At 38.5% G+C, this 20,675-nt stretch overlaps 1 long non-coding RNA gene across 8 annotated transcripts in view; it reads right to left on the bottom strand.

Annotated features, from left to right (window-relative positions):
• Positions 1-20,675, bottom strand: part of LOC104910381 (uncharacterized) — an 89,945-nt gene that overhangs the window by 64,555 nt on the left and 4,715 nt on the right. For 6 of the 8 annotated variants that reach the window (XR_014882580.1, XR_014882581.1, XR_014882579.1 and 3 more), the window contains one exon: positions 1-20,675. This exon is cut by the window's left edge. This is a non-coding gene — a long non-coding RNA (uncharacterized LOC104910381). The other 2 variants (XR_014882586.1, XR_014882583.1) reach the window with 2 other exon arrangements.

Genomic DNA, 20,675 nt, shown 5'->3' with positions numbered 1-20,675 from the left:
AGCACTGCTTCGCTGGATTATCAAACTCAGTGTAGGAGAGCTGGGCTACCTTCCCACTTGGTATTCTGCTTTCTGTTCACCATGCTCTAAATTTAGGCATTGCAATTTCATTTTTATACTGATTCAGCAATTTTATTGTGATTTCACAACTTCTTATATAGTAATATTCTTCTTCACTTTTCAGTTTCACACACGTTTCATTTGAATTCTTTTGAATGAGGGCCCTACATAATATGAAAGAAGTCACAGCCTCATCAGTTCATTCTTTCATAATCACAGTGTTTTCACTGGCTCTATATGAAAAGTTTTAACAGCAACAACAGAAAACAACAACAACAACAACAAAGAGAATATCTGTAGGCACACAATCCAAAGTAAGGAAGACCAAGAAAGCAAGACAAGCTACTGACAGGTATTTACTCCTCTGGAAGATTTTCCTCTTTTGATATAACATCTGGATGCCTTTTTTCTATGATCTTTACTTGCATTTTCTTGACATAAATATGTGCCACACTCAATTCTAGATTCTAGATTCCCAAATTTCATAGGTTAATCACCTACCACACATTACAACCATTTCATTTACTCAGTGAGCTGCTATTGTCAGTATTGTGGCTACACCTACATCCATCAGAGATTCCCAAGCTTCATTCTTTGTTCTCACAATTATTGTCTATAGCTATTGCTGATATCCAGATTTGTGCTGGGACAAGACTAGCTTCCTGCATAACTAGACAAAAAGACTACCAACAATTTTTGAAATGGAATACAACGACTAGCAGGGGGCCTGACAATACAGAGTAGCTAAGGATATTCACGCAATATAATAAGAAGAATATAATTTGGGGATTACATGTATAGTGAGAAAAATAGACATTGAAAGAAAAACCAATATTTTAAACTAAATAAACACACTTTTAAACACTCACAGACAATGAACTGGATAAGCTTTTTTACTTCAATATAAGTCAAGTTCATAAACTAATTGCAGAAAAGCATTTTATCGTTTCTGCAAATGAGACACTCTGGGTAAGTGCATCTTGGGCCTCAGAAAAACACCAGCACAGAGGTTGTATTTTAGTCACTGGATTAATGTAAGTTAAATGCCCTCCTTTGCTGCCCTTCACTGCTGGCTGGGATAGCTGCCTTCCCCTGTCTGCTGTACAAATCCTTTCCTCACAGATCTGTTCTTTCATAAAGGCCAGTAAAGCCTCTGCTCTGTCTTTGTCACTTAAAACATACCGAAAAAAGAAGTATTAGTAACTATACATTTTCTGGTTCATGAGTTCCTAGGGTTTTTCCCCTTCTGTTTAAAAAGCATACGCTGAATATATTGCATTTGTTGCCCATTTTTTTTAGTAAAAGAACAAATAAAATATATGTTTATTACTGAAAATCAGTATATGATTTCAGAATATTTATACACAAATAATTTTTAAAAATAACCATCTTGGTAGTTGGAAAAATGTCTCCTTACTCAGACAGAAAATTGTTCTTTGCTTAACAATTAAGACAGTTGCTAAGATGTTTCCTCAGATATATTTCTTCCCACACAACTACACTGCCATATATTGGAAAAGATGATAATTGTAATGTAATAGCTCTTATGGATGTTTTTGATAAAATAGGATGACTGAAGAAAAATCAGAGTGCAGTTCCAGTTGTTGGACGGATATTTTAAATGGGTTTGAATGCAATATAATGCTCCAGGTGTTTACATCACCTATTAATAGTTGATTAGAAGCTTTAGACACATATTATTTCGTTTCTAAAGCAGTCCTAACTTGTACTGCATGTAAATCTAACAAAGCCGCCTGAATTGTAACATTGTTCAATGTGATTTAAAGTAGCACTGTGTACATGCAAATGTCAATATTATGCTCTATATGCAAATATTCCCTTTGTTTGCATAATCTTTGAGGGCTTCGTGTTTCAGTATTTGGCTGCTTTTACCAGACCAAAGGGCAATGTGGTGGAACAGCAACCTGAAGTACCTCCTAGTAAGAAGTTACCAAAAGATCTTAGCCTTGGCAATACCAAAGTTACCAAATGTAGGCCCTAGCTATGCATAGCTCAGTTTTACTCGTGTTGAGTGAAATCTTCAAATAAATGGGAAGCTGCCTGCCGCTGTATCTTTCTCCTGCAATGCTCCATTGCCACAGCACGAACAATTGGAAGCCCTGCAAAAATTCTCCCACAGGATACTATAAAGGAGATGTTTCCATAACCACACTCTGCCCAAATAAATAAAAACTAAGAATTTGCAGTAAAGACTGTATCTCCCGTCTGAAGTCATTTCCTTCCATTCACCCTCTCACCCAGCCTTTGCTCCTGTTTTATGCTGGCCATCGGGTGTATCAATCACCAGCTCAAGGCCAACCAATATCATACAGAAGCAATATTGCCATGGAGTCTAATGGTAATGCAGCTTGCCTCAAACACTGCACTAAGCAGTCACTGGTCAGTCGCTGAACACAGCAGTTTCACTCAGTGAACTGCAAGTGGGGTTTTCTCTCTTTCACATACGCATACTTGCCAAATCCTGAAATCCTTCCACCTCATTCCCAAGGCAGATTGGCTTTTAGTTCGTAACATGTTTCCCTGAGGTTCTAATTTAATAATTTTCAGTAATTTTTCATTAATGTATCCATAGGTCTTCACGTGTGCAAATCTCTGCCTGTGATGATGGGCACTTCTCTAACCCAGGAATCTCCCAGGAAAAGCCTGCCAGTTATCTTCACATCTCCCACTGTAGGGTGCAGCTCAAGCTTCATCTGTGCAGGCGCTACTCCCGCTGACATTCTTTAGGGATCCTGACTTGCCAGAGGAAACAGAGGCCGTGCCATTTTAGCTGTAGTATTTTGTTGGATCCTTGACTCTTCTTTCAGACCAGTTATTTCAGTCTCTTTTAATTACTGATGATTTCAAAACTCCAAATGCATTATAAGCATTATAAGCCTCCAAATGCATTTATAAATCTGTTTTTTCCCCATGTAATACACATATTCTTAGAAGAAGATCCCACTTCAAGACTTTGATGCGTTTTCTGCGTATGTGTTTAAATCACTAGGAAGCACAGTTTACAGATCCAGCTCAGTGATCCAGAAAGCATTTCTACCTTTTATTGCTGCATGTTTATTTCTAGTTCCCTTCTCCCCTCAGTTTGCCTCCTGCCCCTGTTGTCTCAGATGTGCACGAAGATAAATATAGATAGGGACTGCATGTTTTGCTAATTATCTGAGCAAGGCAGTGAGACCCTTGAGTCTTTGCACTGCCATAGCAGAACTGTGTTTGCACTGCTAGTAATTCCTTGGCATAGAACAGGTCAGACATACAGAAAAAAGGAAGGAATTTGTTTTCTGCTCGCAGTTGCAGCTGTCTGGGCAGTTCCCGGTGGCTCTGAGCAGCGGTCTCCCTGCAGCAGCTGTTTGCACGGAATGATGCTGCGAGCTCTTGAAGGATGGGGCGAGGCTGCAGTGTTTGGCAAGGCTGCATTGCTGACATTTCCAGACAGTTCTAGCTCCCTCTCGTGGAGAATCATCCGCAGAAAATGTTTTCCTTATGAACAAGACCCATTAGTTACATATTGATATATTCCTGGCTCTAAAACGTGCAATTCCCCCTTTCCACACGGCGACTTCAGCACTTCCCCAGCTCCACTTCCACCCACCCCACGAGTTGGGCTCCAGCTGAGGAGAGGGAAGACCCCTTCTTCTGCAGCTCTGCCCTGGCACTCAGGACCCAACCAGATGCCAACTTCCTGCAGGAGAAACTGAACCCACACAGCAATCCTGAAAGCAATATTTGTGCTTCTTTCTTGTGTTTCCTTTCTGACCTGTTCCAAATATGGTTTAGAGTAGCTGCTGTAAGAGAATAGTTGATGCCACATGCAAAAGTAATACCCACTTCCTTGTACTTCCTTCTTATTTCCATTCAGCTCTCCATGGATGAATAAAATATGAAGATGACATCACTATACTGAGTCCTCATGTTTATTTGATGGTCCATCATGATCTTGGACCCTTTCTTTGTTAAACAGTGGAAAAGGCAAAGTAAAACAAGAACTAGGGATTAAAAAAAAAAAAAAAAAGCATAATCTAGACTTAAACCCTTATAAGATGCTTCCATGTTGTGTCTGATTGGTGAGAAAGTACCTTGCTGCTTCATTTTCATATGAACACTTCCATATGCCATTGACATTGTTTAGTGGTATGGCAGTGACGAGTTGATGGTTGGACTAGATGGTCTTTGTGGTCTTTTCCAGCCTTAATGATTCTATGATTCTATGTAAGCTATAAATTGAAATGGCATATCAAAATAAGCAACATTTTGTCAAGCTCAGAATTCCACCATGTCTTGACACATTTATCACTACATACGAAGCACAGATCATGTCGAGAAGACAACTCTATGTATGGATACTGTATAATTTTTTTTGAAAAGAAAGATACACGTCTTATGGATTAAAAAAAGGAAAGTGATGGCATAACAGTAGTGTAGCTTTTGAAATGTCACTCACTACTACTGTTGTTCATTAATAAAGTAAGCAGATTTTCTATCTTGTGTCTGGTATTTTCTTTTTTTTTTTTTTTGTCTATATAGTAGTAATAGATATCCCAATTAAAAAGTAGAAGAATCACCCACAAGACTGCCATGAGCAAAATGGATGATTTTAAACATGAGTATTCTCAAAAAGGGTTCTTTGCCTTTTTCCCAACTTCCAGTGAAGTTGTGAAATATTTCCAGCACAGCTGGGTGCTGCACTTCACCTCCACAACTGCCAACAGGGCAAACAGGATAGCTATTCCCTTGGAAACTGCCACCAAAATAATGCATCCAGCATGGATGTGCCTGGATAAACAGAGGGAGGCTCACTCACCTCCCTCATAGAATTGTATGTGTAGTCCAGATCCAATACAAAAACAATTCTGGTCTGAAACTTCTGTATTGGTGAAATCTGACAGAAATAATAAGCATATTTTAAAAATTCATGTTCCTTACAAATGAAGGATGCTACAGTGGAAATATATCTTCATAGAATCATAGAATGGCCTAGGTTGAAAAGCACCACAATGATCATCTAGTTTCAACCCCCCTGCTATGTGCAGAGTGCCCAACCACCAGACCAGGCTGCCCAGACCAACATCCAGCCTGGCCTTGAATGCCTCCAGGGATGGGGCATCCACAACCTCCTTGGGCAACATGTTCCAGTGCATGACCACCCTCTGTGTGAAAAACTTCTTCCTAATATCTTACCTAAATCTCCCCTGTCTCAGTTTAAAACCATTCACCCTTGTCCTATTACTAACCACCCTCATAAACTTCCTTCTTTTGTTATGTATTTCATATTTACTTTAATTTTCAGAACAATTACTCTTTGAAAAGAATCTGATTTGTAATAGCAAGAACCTGCAGAAGCACCAACAGAGCTTTGTAAACTACAACTTGATTGCTTTACAATTCTTTTGACTCGTGTTTCCAATGTCCTATTTCAGTATTCTGAAGCAACTCACAATCAGTAAATTCACATCCACCAGGAATTTACCCTTGTGTACCAATGTACTGAAATAAATGAGTGCAGACAACTCAGATTGCCAGTGTCAGTGCTGCCCAGACCATCAGAGTTCACAGTTGAGAAGACCTGCACAGGTTTTTGTTTGTTTGTTTGTTTTTATGGGTTATTTTTATTTGGCTATATATATATATGTAACAGCATTAAAAAAAAAAAAAAAAGTCACAACAATCAAACAAAACAGTGCCTCCTTATTCTGTCCTTGAACATAAAAACAGGTAACATCATGCAAACTGTCCCACAAATTAACCAAAACATGCAGGAAGTTTATTAGAGAAATGCCAAAACCCCTGGATTGTTTTGTTGAAAACTCCACAGCTCTGGGCCAAGACAATATTTTATGTGTACACAAGAAATCAAATTTGAGCATAATTGCTTGTCACTAGGCAACCATTGACTTTTAGATGAATAATCAATCCTTGGATACAAAGAGTAAACATAACAGTTACCACTCAGCCCTTTAGGTAATCCTTAAAACCAAAGAATAACTTCTCTCTTCTGTAAACTTCTCTTTTTATCTGGTAGCTTCAAAAAACCATGTCAGGTAGATTTGTGCAGCTTTGTTAAATCAATCCCTGCTGGTAATTACATAGGGGATACAAGAACTGCAGGACCACTGGGGTTGGAAGGGACATCAGGAAATCATCGAGTCCAACACCTCTTCTAAAGCAGGTTCCCTACAGTAGGTTACACAAATAGATGGATCTTGAATATCTCTATCTAGAAGAAGCAGACCCTACAACCTCTCTGGGCAACCTGTTCCAGTGCTCCGTCACCCTTACAGCAAAGTTTTTCCACATGTTAGTATGGAACTCCCTATGCTCAAGTTTTAAGCCATTTCTCCTTGTCCTATTGCTACACACCACCGAGAACAGCATGAATGTTTGTGTCAAAAAAAAAAAAAAAAAAAAAGAAAAAAAAAGAAAAAGAAAAAAAAAGGTATGTGAATTTAACTTACGAAATCTTTTCTAAAGCACAGAATTGAGAAGTACTATTAGGTGGTTTTACCGTGTCTGCTGCAACCTCCTAGCCTGAGGAGGTTCTTTAAGCAATTTCACACTGTTACACTTTGGATCTTTTTATCTCTGACTTACTATAACCTAAACCCTTCTCCTAATGGGAGCTGCTCCAGAAATTTGTTTTCTCCCTTGATTAACAGCCATCTTGCAGTGCTAGCCTGAAGTTATTTGCAAGCTATTTACACCCGTTTGTACCACTATCAGTCATCCTTTATCTTATCTAGCTCTTTTCCTTTGTGTTCAGCCTCTAGGTTTGCCTATGAATACCAACCCCTTTGTCTTTAGTTTGGTAGGCTGATCAGCCTCTTAGCTTCTTTTGTCACTAGGGGATTTCTGTCCTCACAATGACAAGTGTCTGACCGGTTCATGTCAGCATTAATTCTTCCTGACCGTTCTTCCAGATTCGTGTTTCAATTGTGCCTTACCACTAATATTTCCTCTCTTCACGGGAAATATCTCTCCTGACGATCTGCCAATTATATCTGCTCCTTTTTATTTTTCTTTTTTTTTTTTTTCCTCTACTAATAGAACAAGTCATACAAGGTCCCCGGCAAGAAAATAAAACCAAGCAATCCATCTACAGGACACTTTAGACGTCTGCACCAGTGAAAGAAACGTGGGAAACTGAATACAAGAACTAGCTATGCCAACTAGCATAGCTAAGAATGGATGGAGTAATTCATATAGATTGGCTAGGCTGGGAAAAAAGATATGCCACTGCCCTGTGCCAGCAGACCTTGTGCTCCACATCTTGGCTGCACGTGGATAATGGAAGTTGCTCAGCCGGAAGTGTACAGGTAAAGGTGAAGATAAACAGCCCGCTGTCAGAATATTACCCATACAGCTGTCTGGAAGTCTTTCTCCTAGAGCTGGGCAGGAAAGCAAATCCCTACTAATGATTTGAGAAGCTGAGATTAGATAGGGAAGGTGACAAAACCAGCTAGAAAAGGATACCTACAGCAACACTTACAGGAGAACCGTTGTGTAAAGGTAAGTCAAGTAATAGAATCAATACATTATAGTTTAATATTTCTATTAAAAAAAAAAAAAAGAGGATGAACAAGAACAGTAGATATTAAGATATAAGATACCATGTTCGAGGACTTGATATTTCACGGCAGAAAAGTAATACGTGTCTTTACTAAATAAATAAATAAATAAAATAAAGAAATGTTACCATCTAAAAGGAAGAATGAGGAAACTTAAAAATAGATCAGCTCGACAAAGTCACGAAATCCTCGGTAACCTGAACTCTCAAAGAAAATATACATCAGGAAATGAATGAGGAGCAAAAAAAGTTTTGAAGCAGTAAGGACAGAATGAGGCTAGCCAAGGTACAAAGACAGATCCAACAGGCAAAGAACATACAGGAAAAAAAGAAACACTCTATGCACATGTAAGGAGAAAACAACAGAAAGAGGTAGTACAGAAAAAAGACATTTATTGCCTGCTTTAGAATCACATTTGAACATTTGTATTACATTTTTGCATTTGCTTACTGCTACTAGCTGCAAATCTTGTGTATCTTCCTCTTGAAATGCTTTGTAAATCTCCCTTCATCTGCCCTCCAAATCATCACTGGTCATCAAGACTATTTTCAATATACACCCTGTCCTTCAGCATACTTTAAACCCCTTCCAGTTCCACAGCATCTGAGAACTCCATAGCACACTCTCTAACACTTAACCCACTGAAGAAAATACTGGTAAGTATTAAACCCAGAAAAGACCCTTGCAAGGGCCCCAATACCAATTCTACTTTTTGGGCAGTATTCTCAGTGGCAAAGTTGTTTAATATTGAATTTGAGGTCTTGCATCCAGCTAGTTCATACATTAATTTGACCGTATCTCTCTAGCCCATTTACTGTATGAATATGTCATACGAAACAACTCCAGAATCTCTAATAATGACAAGGCAGATAGAATTTACTGCTTCCTATCTGCCCAAAAGATCTATTATCCTCTGAAAGAAGGAAATAATATTGGTGTGACATGACTTGTTGACTGCAATTCATCTATTTTTGTTCTTTCATGTACTTAATAGGTGTTTGGAATTTTTATTCCAGCATTTATTTGAAAATTTGAGTTACTTGACTAGCCTGCAGTTGTGGATCCCAACTATCTCTGTCTTTCTCTTCTCCCTCTTCCTTCCTACAACCATTATTTCCAAGTCAGTGACAGAACAAAACCAAACAACCAATACCCCACTGAATTTAACACTGTTCACATGAACTCTAGAAGATTGCACTTCACAAACTATTTAAAAGGAATATGTTAAAATAATTTGTAAAAAAAAATAAATAATCTGTTCATATTTTACACAAGGGTGTATGAGATTCCCTAGTTTGAAAAATAGGAAGAAAGGAGAGTGGGAACAGAAAGCGAACAAGATGAATATACTAAAATATTATGTTTACACTATCAAGGTTATAAAAAAGACATTGATATTATATAATTCATTTAATAGCATATTTTTTTTCTCTCTCCTCATTTCTTAATGAAATAATGGAATAGTCAAACACTTTTAATCTCTACATTCTCAGATGTAGATCTCAGAGTAATTTGAGAAAGGAAAGAGTTGTTGAAACCAGAGATCTGACAGAAATCTGTATCTCCAAACAGATGTGTAGCCTTTGACAATTTAAGATTTTCTTTCTTTATGCTTGCTGTTTCATGTCTTTACTGCCTCTTTCCTGGAAGTTTTTGCTACTCAGTTTGTATATTTCCCTCCTATATCTTTTGAATACAAACCAAATATTTAACTATCACTGACAGCTTGCCACCATTCTCCTAAGAATTCGTACTGACAGATGCTGATCTTATGTTATGTCAAAGACTAAAATAATCCACTTTTTTTTTTTTCTTTGTGAAATAAGGTAAACATCTACAAGCAACTCTGGTGAATGAGGTTAAAGTACTGAAAACTTTTGTTTATACCTTTTTCCTCTCAGTAAAATTCTCTGTTCTTTAATCCCTTATAAAGAGGAAGTTTGTCAGAGAATGAGGGAAATTCTTTCCTGTTTGATGACAACTTCGAGGAACAGAGCCCAGAGTCAGCAGAACAATGACCCACCCTCACTCAGCTCAAGAATCCCTACCAAGAACCCTGACTTGTCAAACACGCGCAATATGAGGAACTTGTACATAGCTACTCTACTTCTTCTAGCTACTCTTCACAGCAGTGTTTGACTTTCTCTCAAAATAGTGTCCCCTGGAGTTATTTATTCTACCTCCTGCTATTCTTCTGTCTCTGCTCTTTCTCCAGTGACAAGTTCAGAAATGAAGAGCTGACCTACAGAAACTCTGGCCTTATGCCTCCAGTTTTCAAGCTGAAGTGCTGAAAAATACTATGCCATGCAGACGTGACTATAGAGGCAGAAACTCAGCATCTTGGAATTTTACTTGCACAAAACGATCTTCACCAATTATGTTGATGAAAGTCTATTCAAAATGATTTAATGTATTAGACCACAATGATACCATGCCACACCTCTGAAGAAAATGAAATAAGTCTATTGAATAAAAATAAAAAACCCCAAACAATCCTGAGAGTAGACATGCAAAAGTGCAAATAAAAATCACACAAAATTAATGGCTTTTTTAGGTTTGTTCTGTTGCTTTTTTATTAAGGAAAAACCATTGGGTGGCTTTACTTTCACTGTAGGGGATTGCCCTTGAGACACTATTCAGTAAACTCTCAGTGTCTGGAGCAGTGCCTGCACAACACCATCTGCCAGCTGTTCTAAGGACACCAACAAGTGCTCTGCAGACCAGCCATTCCAAAAGCCTTCAGTGAGCAAATATTTAGAGCATTTGTGTCTACAAAAGATGCTTTCTTAGTACATTTTTCAAACCCACATATTAACTCTTTAGTGAGACCTGAAGGCTTAAAAAGGGCTCAAGAAAAGACTATTTCAACAGCAACTCCTTTTAATCTCTGCCAAATTCATACATGTGTTATCCACACATGCACATAGATACAGATACATGCACATAAATGTTATCTATAATAATTTCTCAGGGTAATACAGACCTGGACATAAAACCATGAGAGCACTACGAGTCATTCACTTTTGACCTTTCCTGTATAGAAAAGGGCAAATGACTTCTGGTTCTGCTCTGTCAGGAGGAACCATCAAGCAGAATCATGCTATTCTTCTGGGATACTTCACAAATACAGCCAAGCTTTGCTTCTGCATATAGCAGTTGTATAATGTCACATGGAGAAAATAGAAGCAGATGGACCAGGACTGAACTATACATGGTTTTCTTTGTGCATTGGGTGGGCTGCAAACTGCCAGGTTTCATAACTCTCTTTCACATTGATATCTGGTGCTCAACAAAGTATTATTTCATATGAAAGTCACTTCTTCAGTCACGGAATCGTATCTCTTCCACCCAGTTGCTTATTTCCACAAAAGTTGCTTCCATCAGTCAAATAAACAACCCAGCATGTTGGGGTATGAAGGTGAAACACCAGTGAGACGACTGCAGGACACAGTGCTAGGATAGGAAAAGGAGGTTGCATTGACTGCATATCATGTAGAAAGACTCTCTGGACAACATATTTTCGTACAAGCCAAGTACTAACTGGATCTAAATAAGCTCTCTATAGAAAAATATTGTCAACTATGAAACATTTCCAAAATTGAATTAAGTTGATTACATTTCTAAGGTTTGGAAATTTCGTTTCTAACTGATGTTAGTAATTCTATTGAGCCTTTGAATTTTTTTCTCCTGATCACAAGAACTAATATCTATTTTTGGCAGAGAAGAGGATAATGGGATGCGTTTGATTTATAATATAATCCTGTTACTAATAAGGAAGAAGCTTGAAGGGTAAAGTAAATACTGTAGATATTTTATAGTCTAAGACACAAAAAATATTGCTAGTACTCTAGCAGTATTGGTTGCATATTGGTAACTGATTTAAAACTCTAGAATAACTTAAAAATATTCATTATATGAAAGGCATAACAGAATACTTTCAAATCAGAAAGTGAAACTTTTTTTTTTTTTTTTTTTTTTTTTTTTTTTTTTTTTTTTTTAAGACGCTGAAGTTCAGCTTAGTGGTATTCAGACAATATGTTTTGCCTGTGGTCTTATTCTTGAAGATGTCTTCCCAAAGCTTCCTCCAATAACTACCACATTACTGCATGACCTAGTGCTACAAGAAACCAAGCCATTTTACAAATGTCTGAATAATGTTTGGCACATTAGGGAAGTCTGGTCCATTTGGAAGGAGTTAGTAGATGTCAAAGTACTACGAAAAGTCATCTAGTCCATTTAGGAAGCACATAATATTTCAGAATAAAGTTAAGAAGCTCTATGAAACAGGAAGCCACAGTGTTTTAATCTCAAATGAACATCATCTATAGAACTAATTAAATAAAAATTCTGAAAGTACACAGTGTATGCTTTATAATGACCATATTAAACTGGGCATCCATTAAAGATGGCTTCTGCCAATTACCTGCAAAAGTGCGCAAATTTGATGTGTAAATGTCAGCCACTTAAATTTTCAAATAAGCTGCTTTTATCAGAGCACAGTATTTGATGTAATCGCCTGAACATGTTTTGTAGCTAACAAGAAGGTAAACACGTCCACACAGAACTTGTCAACACTGCCTCCCGGGACTGCCAAGTTTCAGCTGGTATGTATTGACCAAAATCTGTTACACTAAGCAAGCATTATGTAATGTGGCTCTCTCAAACACTGAGTGGGCTCCTCCTACCTAAATTAGGAGATTGAAGATAAGGTCTGGCAGACATTCAGAGTTTTAGAGACGGGAATGAGGATATAGTCTCATTTTTGCAAATTGCTCAATTTAGGTAGCTATCTTGGTTAAAGACCTACTCAGAATTTTCAATAAATTGAAAGACATATTTAAGACAGCCCAGGCGTGATTTTAGTTATGATCAAAACTGAATTCTGCAATGGAGATGGTGGTCAAAAGCAAAAAGCCTAATATTGAGAAAAATCTTTTTTCTTCTCAGTTCAATTTTTGTTCTATCAAAGCATCTGAAACAAGATGGGGTGTTGAGACGTAAATTATTCAATTAAAAAATAAGGGTGCTCTATGACTCCCAGTATTAACCAATACCTATGATTCAGAGTCCGGACTTGTTCCACTTGAACATCCACCGGAAATAATATACAAGTATCACAAATAATCCATACGCCATATCCCATAATCACATTTTACTTTGTGAAACAGTGGAGTATTACTTCACAAAATTGTAAGCATTACTTTAGCATAAGAGGGAAATGATGTCGTAGCAAAAAAAATAATTGTATCTGCAATGCTCTTTCTTTCATGTCAGAGAGGGACTCCTAGTAGTAGTAGTTCTGTATGGGTAGTCACCACAAGAATTGTAGAGACAGTACTGAGTGTCCATGGCAAAGCTTCAGTATTTAACTGTTTAACTGCTGTGGTGCATGCCGTTTGATTCTATTAGCATCACACTTAGCAGTTTATCAGTCTGCAGTCCAAATTAACCACCTTTCAACATCGGCCCTCCTAATGATCCTACCCTTTTTGCATACATTATTCAGAAGTATGTATCTCAAAAATCAATCTCTACTCATGCTCCTACAAGGACAAAAATTTGGTTGTACTCCAGATTGTGTAGAAAGAAAACAAAATCCTCATCAACTACTGAAAAGGATGAAAGTTGATCAGATTGCATGGACAAAATATCTATTACATGAGACAGAGTATGCAAGTATTTTCATCACCTGTAACACCTTTCCTTAGGACCTACCTCTGCAGAGTAATTAATTACATTTCCATGATCTGTGAGCACATGCTTTTGATGCTGATTAGGAGCAGAGGTCTTTCTTTCCCATCCTACAGCAAGCAGCTTCAAACAGTGAGGGAAGGATACCCTTTGACATCTGCACACACAGGCAGGAAGTGACAAAAATGGATAAATATCTGCAAAAATCAGCACTAACATATTCTACAGCTGACAGATCATATTAAGCTTTAACTGAAACACTAGAAATGCTTGGTGTGGAACCATGCCAGTTTTTCTCCCGCTCATGGGTAGATAGAGTGAACAAGTTGTATATGTCTTAACAAGTATTTATCTTCAACACTTGCCTTCCTTTCAGAAGTCAACCTGCTTGTTTTTACTTTACTTTTCCTAAACTTGTCAATAATATTGTCATTCTGAGAACAGACATGCCTTTCATCAGTTTAACAGTTAAGTGACAAAGAATGAAGCAGAAGAAACACTTGGATCATCAGTTTTACATAAAATTGAAACTAACCATTACTGTTGCCCAATCTAACATGCTCTAGCCCAAACTTCCTGCCCTCCAAATAACCTTGAACAGGAATCAAAGCCTCTTTATTTTTTTTTTTAAGACTTTTTTATTTTTTTACTAGAGAATGCTTTGCAAGAAATACTGATGATAGAAGCTAGAGCCATCAGTCTTAATGAAACATGCTTAATTCACTATTCCAGTACATGTAATATGCATGATCTGATTTATCTCCTCTAACTCTCCAGTGCTTCTCACAGAGATTTCCTTGAATAATAAAAGTTGCCATGATTCCAAGTCCTCATTTCCAGGAGTACTTCCAAATTTTAAGAAATTGACAATTTAGCATGAATGCTACTGGAAGAACCAGTAGCCAGGTTTCCAATAGTGATCAAGGGATCCTACTAATTTGATTTTCTTTGAGCCAAAGTATCCTCCATCCCTGACTGCACTTTTAGCTTTTCCAGACTGCCTAGCTTATAGCCTTCCTTATATAGCCACTATGTGATCCTTAAAAGAGTACAGAAGAAGCACCTTCTCATGCTATACATGCCAGCAAACCCTTCCCAGCCTGCCTCTTCTTCAGGTACATCTCAAACTTGACTTACCATTTTGTTTACCTGTTACGTAAGTACTGCCAGCAATAGGTGGTTTGGCACTCACCTCACATAGCACGACCAAAGCTTCTCCAGAGCTATACATAGAGAACTATCTAGCTGAGAAACAACAGTGACTACCATCTTACTGCTCCTCTCCTCCTCCTCTGATTAGCAGATAAATATGGAGATGCAATTTACCAAGCAAAAACCTGTGCAGGAACTGGCTGGGAATGACATCCATGATGCCAAGCCAACAGTTCATATTTATATCATTTTATTCTTAAACAGCTTTATGTGTTTTTTCCAAATGTAGCAATGCCAATGAGCTACAGGAGGACAAAGTGCTAAACAGTGACTCCATCTGATCTGCTAGACACACAGTCCCAGCTGTTATCCCTGGGGCTGCCAGCCCAGATCATGAACTGACCCCACCTCTATCCCACCCAGCCACCAGCTAATCTCCAGCCTGGCTCTCATCTGTGTCTCATTCTTCCTCTGCAGAAGTATTTTAATCACCAGGCTACTCCTCTAACAGGCTACTTATGGAGAGCTGGATAGAGCAAAAGAAAAGTCCATTCAAAGATGATCTCCAACCTCTTCTTAATTGGTGCTGTACAGGGAAAGTAAGGCCTGCTCCACTTTTTTGCTATTTGTTGGGGTTTTTTTGTTTGTTTGTTTTGGTTTGTGTTTTTTTGGTTGTTTGTTTGTTGGTTTGGGTTTGGGGTTTTTTTGGTTGGTTGGCTTCCTGGAAATATAAATCAGACCTATTCGTGATTTTCAGTGTTGTAGCTCTGTGCCCAGAGATCTTGAAAACTGGGATGGGAAGGCTGTCACACCCCAGTTTACTGTAAACACCAGCCACATGTGAGACTGCTTTATTCTCAACACTCAGGCTGGCATATCAGGGCATGCATTCCCAGTGCACACCCTGGGTGCAGGGCTGAAGAGGGATGGAAGGAATTCCTGATTAACTAATAAGTTTGTTTTCCAGCTGCTCCGGTCCTTTCCCATCTTTGCATATTCCATGGTTTTTCCTAAGGCATTCATCCAAGCTTTGCTCTAGCAACTCCAACCTTGAAAGCTTGAAGCTTTTTGAAGTGGCTCTAGAAAAAGCAGAATAGATTTCATCAGCTCCTGGAGAATCTGGGAGATAGGTATCCCACTGAAGGCATCTCATTTGCTTCTTTAGTTGATGTCCCAAGGAAAACACTTTGATCACTTTCCAAAGCTTATGTTGGAAACATCTCCCGGGCAAGGATCAGAAGGATGTTGTTTCCCCTCAATTTCTGGACTGCCTGAGTATTAGACCTCCATCTTGGTTTTAGGTGAGCTTGAAAGTTCACTGGAGGATGTAGAGTTCATTGGCAATGGACAGATTCTTTGCAGATCAATGGCTAGCAAGACAACTTATGACAGAGAGCCAGGTTTCCAGCAATGTAAGCTTGACTCCAGCACCTGCTTTCAGATCATTCCAGGACCTTTCTCAGGTGGCTTTTAGATGACTATAGGAAGCTTGTTACATGAGGAATGTGGACTCCAACCAGTGTGAATACAAAGGACAGAACAGGAAGAGAATAATAATCTTTCAACAAGCAAAGTGGAAGAGCCAACAGCTGCTAGCACTTTCTATGTAGTAGACTGCTGGTATACTCACATGCCCAAGTCCACGGAGAACCTAACCCAAGAGAGATTAGTCCTTGAGAGACAGAGTCCAGCTGATCATGATGACAGCAGCACCCATACATCATTATACCTTCATGCTGTTCTTTACGTAATTCACTTTCAAGAGAAAAAACACTCTTGATATTTCAGTCCAAATTTCATACATAGTGTTAGCTTTGTAGTCATATGGGTACTGTTCTATTAGCTAAAATGCTGCTCTGTGCAAAGCACTTGGCTTTTTAACTATTTTGTAACTTGGTCATGTAGCACAGGGCTTGTTTCTGCTGTTTTACTCAGCTGTGATGAGGCAGTGGGAGAGGCATACTGCTACAAAGTGTTCCAAGTCACAGACTGTTGTGGATCGGTGGAGTTTTCCATATCGCAATGAAATGCTGAGTGCTACTTTTATGGGTACATTCTCTGTTTACCATTTCCAAGTGCTAAGAGACAAGGCAGCTGGGTTTGTTCAGCTTGTATCAGTAAAGAGTTCTCTTTTGCCAGAGGTAGAACACATGGTACTTTCTCTGTATCATGTCTTCTGACTCACTTCCCCACAACCTATTTTCTTGAAAACACAAACCCAGGAAGGTCCCGTATCTTCTGATTGCCAAACTAATAATAATGCTGAGATCTGATTATAGCCTACAGGCTCTTCCTAGAGAGGAGGAGAGGTTTACATGCCAGGGAAATGGAAGAGATCAAAGTTTGAGCTTCTGCCCTACTGAATGCTCCACTCCAAATCCCTGAAAGCAGATGCTTGAGGTTTTGATCTGCCAATATATACCCATAAAGAACTGGGGAAAAGCTTTCGCCAAGGTTCACATGCTGTGTTATGAGCAACACTGTGTAATGCTTACATTCAGTAGACCAGGGACAAGGAATCCTGAGTTGCAGCAGAATAATTACAAGAAGGTTGCAATATAGATTTGAGACATGTTTCGTCCAGGAGTACATCAAGTATGGGAGCTCTAGAAGTAAAAGCAATGCCTTAATGGCTCTTAACAGAAATATGAAAACACTGGAGCACCGGGATCACTTTTAGGGTGCTCCTCAGAAGCAACTGAAGTTGCATATGCATATGTCATGATATCTACAGGACTCTGCCTCCATGGAGTACAATGCATCAGCACCACAGCCTTCTAAAGCCACTCCTGATTTAGGAGCACAGGTTGCTAGCAAGAGAAAAAAACTCCCAGAGGCCCACTGCAACACTCACTTATCCTTTTTAAGTGTCACAGTCACATGGTCTTACCTAGACACATTTTTGCTGGCTTGCCCACCCTAATCTTAGCCATACACAGCAAAAGGCACCAAATTGCATCATCTGCTTCAGACAAGATAAGAGACAACACTGAGTGTGACACATACTGAAAATGCCACAACTTCTCATGACCCATATAAAAATACATCAAATAAAACCAACAGCAAAATGGAATTTTATTTCTTCTGAGAAATGGCCTGTGAATTAATAGCAAGATATTTTTCCTCCCAAAACTGTATGGCCCAGAAATCAATCAAATAAACCAGGGATGAGAGATAAGAGGTGCAGAATATACATACTTCTTCAATATTTTCAGAAAAGATGAGTCTAAAAACTGCTGATTCAGTCCTGTTTTACAGGACTATACCTTCAAAGTGACACAAATGTTCAAAGAAAAGTGGTGTATTCTAGAATGTTTTCAAAATCACAACGTCTTATTAAAAGTGGAGTAATTGTGATGTGAGAAAAGGAGAGTTTGGGAGATTACATTTAGCTTTGGTCATTCACCATCATTTCAATAAATGTAACTGTTGAATGTTTTGAGAAAAAATTCTGTATGTCATATAAAAGAATTAAAAAGCTGCTATTGATCAATCATTTCTTCCTCTTAGTTTTAGAGTTTTCATCAGAATTTGGTCCATTTATGTAGGTTAGAACAATGTAAAGCTCTTTACGTATTTTCATTTCAGGCCAACTGATATCTTTGAGAACCTGTGGTGTTGTCGCCTTTGCTGAAGAAAAGAAAATAAATCAGACACTGAAGGTCTCAAACACCACTGAACAAGCACCCACATACCAGTTCACTGTTTCAGAGTGAGCCCTTTAAAATGCTACAAATGAAGCAAAACCTAAAGTATCTGTATACTGTTTTTACTACGAAATACATTTACTACATCTTTAGGTGATATTTAAATATACTTTCTCTCATAAAAAAGATATTCAAGTCTCAGCATGACCCACTGGCTTTGACTTGCCAAGTGGTGTTTATTGGGTATATTCCGTTAGCACACCATATTTTGACTGTAATTTTGTGTCCTTAACACTCCTCTCCCATTCTGTGCACATATCTACCTACCATTCACTTCAAATGATGAAGAAAGGCACATTTGTAAACAGGATCTTGAAAAAAGATACGTGTTTGCAAGTATTTTAGGGTAATTGCAAACGACGCAAAAAGGTCAGAAATACCCTAAGCTTCAAAAAACAGATGCTCCATTTTCATCTCAGGTTTCAAATCTGCAAACAAAACTTTTGCTTAGGAGTAAGCATGTAAATTAGGCATGCTGAAATAGGGGCTAAACAGGCACATGTCTGTAGGGTTAGGCCCACAAAGTCCACAATTACAATAAGTAATCTCTCTTTTTAAAACTGTATTTTTATCAATTGATTTTTTATATTAATGTGCTGAACAGACTTCCTCTTCAAGATCATTTACTATCATGCAATAAATGAAACTGCTTGGTAGAAAAGAGGTCATTTTGTAAGAATTTTTTTAAAGTGCATGTATTTAAGCAAGTTTAAGTAATGATGTTTGAATTTATTTTCACCCTCGGAGAAGCTGGTAAGAAGTTTGATGTTAGCTTTTTGTTACATGTTAAAGACACCAAATATTCTTTCCTAAAATTATCATTATTCTGAGAAGGGATTGTACATAATAATGATGATAATAATAATAACAATCGTAATAGTAGTAGCAGTAGTAATGAACCTTTCCACTGGAAAAAGAATTTACCTGAATGCTTATAATGGGACACATACATGCATTCATTAATTTACATCAAAAGCAAGAAAATAATCATGAGTGTCTGGCAATATACTCCCAAGATTTCATGTCTGAAATTATTTCCTAGGGAAGAGACTTGCTCTAGAAAATTGAAGGTATATAATTTGACCCCCTTGCTGTGGCTCCACTAAAACTGCTGTCCTGTCCCACGGTGAAGCCTCCGACTCCAGAAGAAGGAAATAATAAAAAATAATATAGAAAAAATAATAATTAAAAAAAAGAAGAAGAAAGAAAAAGAAAAAAAAATTAAGGGACAGATTATTGTGGCTATTACTCACTGAAACACATTTTCTAAAGAAGGGAAGGGAAGGGAAGGGAAGGGAAGGGAAGGGAGAAGGGAAGGGAAGGGAAGGGAAGGGAAGGGAAGGGAAGGGAAGGGAAGGGAAGGGAAGGGAAGGGAAGGGAAGGGAAGGGAAGGGAAGGGAAGGGAAGGGAAGGGAAGGGAAGGGAAGGGAAGGGAAGGGATAAATGCCCTTTCGTACACATATATGTAACATTGTAAAAAAAGAGAACTCACTAGAAGAAATATGAGTTTTCAAAAACAGTAAAATATAATTGATTATAATTTTAGGAAAACATTCCTAAAACCATGTACCCAAAACCACATGAACTCCCATGACTGTAAAATGCTATGAAATTTTTTGTAATTACAGTATGGGTGGATATCTGTAAAGACAGTGCTAGTATAAAAAAGAAACACAAAGGGAAAAAAAAGTTTATAAAAAAAAAAAGAGAAAACATACTATAAAACTGTATTTTTTAAGTAGGAAAAGCAAGAGAAAATGCATTAAAATAGAACCCTTACCCCAATTCCTTCTTTTTTTAAGGCTCGTTGAAGCAGAAGCAGGCTTTCCATCACTTATCCTGGCTGTGGTATTTTTTTCTCACACTCACAGCACTCTTCTGTAAGGCACCAAACAGCCATCAAGCAGCTCAGACACTTCCACACAGTTATCAGGACACCTGCACCAAAGTCCTTCATAGCAGTAACGTGGAGAGTAAGCTGCTTCTCACCCACAGGCAAAGCCAGTGCCAGATTGCTGTCACATCCAAGTGCCGACATGCAGAAGCCCCAGTGGCTGGGAGTAGGCCCACATCCTGCCCTGACGATCAGGCCTGTATCTTGCCATGGGGAGTAGGTCTGCATCCTGTCTAGGGATCAGGTCCACATCCTTTCCCAGGGAGCAGGCCCGCATCCTGCCCCAATACCCAGCCACCACTGCATCTGCCGAGTGTGTTGCACAACTGGATGAGTAGGGAACGGGAGCACTAAGAGAAAGTCCTGATGGTCCATTTTAAGTTCTGTAGTGTATTTCTGAGGCGTTTGGATAATGCCCTCAATAGCATGCATTAGATTTCAGCAAGACTTGAATTGGTCAGGAGTTGAACTTCATCACCTACTGCAGAGATTCTGCTCTAGCAGGAAGGTGGACTAGATGATCTCCAGAGGTCCCTTCCGACCCCTATGATTCTGTGATTCTCTGGTCTTTGTAGCATCCTTCCAACCGAA

This window comes from Meleagris gallopavo, chromosome 3, assembly GCF_905368555.1.
Source record: "Meleagris gallopavo chromosome 3, MGAL_WU_HG_1.1, whole genome shotgun sequence".
Classification (NCBI taxonomy): domain Eukaryota; kingdom Metazoa; phylum Chordata; class Aves; order Galliformes; family Phasianidae; genus Meleagris; species Meleagris gallopavo.
This window is presented reverse-complemented; position numbering and strand designations above follow the sequence as displayed.